Here is a 1694-nt window from a genome sequence, read left to right on the forward strand (position 1 = left end):
AGAAGTTCAAGCTGCTTTGAAGGAAATAGCAAAAAATAAAGCCCCCGGAATAGATGGCATACCAATTGACATATTTCAGCTAACAGATGCTGCCGTGGATGTGCTCACCAAGTTGTGCCAAGAAATCTGGAGAACAACCACTTGGCCAACCACATTAGATGCTGGAAATATTAAGCTTGCTTTCAATAGTTTGCTAGAAAAGGCAGAAGTCTGTGAATGTGAAAGAGAAAAAGAGGAGGCTTGGAAAATGAAACGCAAAGAATCTGCTTTTAAGAGTATGTTGAAACAAGCTGCTCCTCCAATAGAATTAGATGCTGTTTGGGAAGATATCTGAGAAAGATTTGTAAAAGAGCCTGCATTTGAGGACATAACTCTAGAATCTGAAAGAAAACAAATATTTAGAGATGATATGCATGTACTTGAGTATGAATGTCAGCATCATAATTCAAAAAACAAATATTCTAAGAAATCTTAAAAAAACATCATAGGAAACGTTCTCATTCTCAGTCGGGTCGGATTCACATGATGACCATAGTCATTCAAAGAAGAAAAGACAGCGATCTGAGTCCCATTCTGCTTCGGAGTATTCTTCTAGTGCCGAGTTTGAGAGAAGTGATTAAAAGTTTAAAAAGCCTAAGAAGAAACGTAAGAAAAAGACATCAATCCAACTCTCCAGAATCAGATACTGAGCGAGACAAGGACAAAAAGAAAAGGACAGAACCAGGCAAAGATCAGAATCAAAACACAAATCACCTAAGACAAGACTGGAAAGGATTCAGGTAATTGGGATTCTTCTGGCCGTGAACTGAGTGAAGGAGAACTGGAAAAGTGAAGAAGGACCCTTTTGGAGCAACTGGATGATGATCAATAAATTATACCAAGTGTGTATTTACAGTATGATTTAAATCTAATTCAGAGCTGGAACTCTATTTTATGTTAAATTGAAATAACACCGGGTTTTAATTATATCACAGAACAAAAACTGCATTTAAGTATATTGTTATTGTGGGCTTAACTTTATAAAAAAATACAAAAGAAATTGAAAATAACTTTTGATTCCATAACAAGAATCATGATTTTTCATATGGTCATAACTGTCTTTCTGTGACCCTTTTAGAGGGCATTGCAGGATGAATTAAAGGTGGTGATTTACTTAGTGATTACTGCAGCTGTCTCTATTCTGAAGTCTAAGTCATGAAATGATTTGATTTACTTTATATAGAAGTTGGATTTTGACAATATAATGAAATTTTTTTTATATATCTCTAGATAGAAATCGCTTTTTTGTGCACTACCCAACTGGTTAAAGAAAGCATCTTTTCTGGTGAGCACCCATGAAAAAAGTGATTTTGGTGGAAATCTGGTAGACCCTGAGCTACAGTGGTGCCAAGGAACACTACTGTAATAAATTGACCATTGTTACTTTTTACTAAACACCTGAATGTTTTAAAAGGCTATTGTGAGGGCATTATTTTAAGCTTCCATTTTGAGCTGATGTTGAAGAAAATTAACAACATTGAAATGAAAATCAGTTTAAAAATATTTGCCTTAATGACCTACTTAAGAATGTGCAACCAAATTTTAAATGATAGTTGCAAATATCCTTGTTTAAAATAAATCAGTGCTGACTTGATGTAAATTTTTAAGTGTCTCTATTTTTTTTTTAAAATCATTTAATTTTACTATTTTTCTAT

General features: G+C 33.8%; 1 pseudogene; it reads left to right on the forward strand.

The window, feature by feature from the left end:
* Nucleotides 1-247: 247 nt before the first annotated feature.
* On the forward strand, nt 248-871 carry LOC102847906 (annotated as a pseudogene).
* The last annotated feature ends 823 nt before the right edge of the window (nt 872-1694 follow it).

The sequence above is a fragment of the Elephantulus edwardii genome, unplaced genomic scaffold (assembly GCF_000299155.1).
Source record: "Elephantulus edwardii isolate Elephantulus edwardi_28Jun2011 unplaced genomic scaffold, EleEdw1.0 scaffold00143, whole genome shotgun sequence".
NCBI classification, from domain to species: domain Eukaryota; kingdom Metazoa; phylum Chordata; class Mammalia; order Macroscelidea; family Macroscelididae; genus Elephantulus; species Elephantulus edwardii.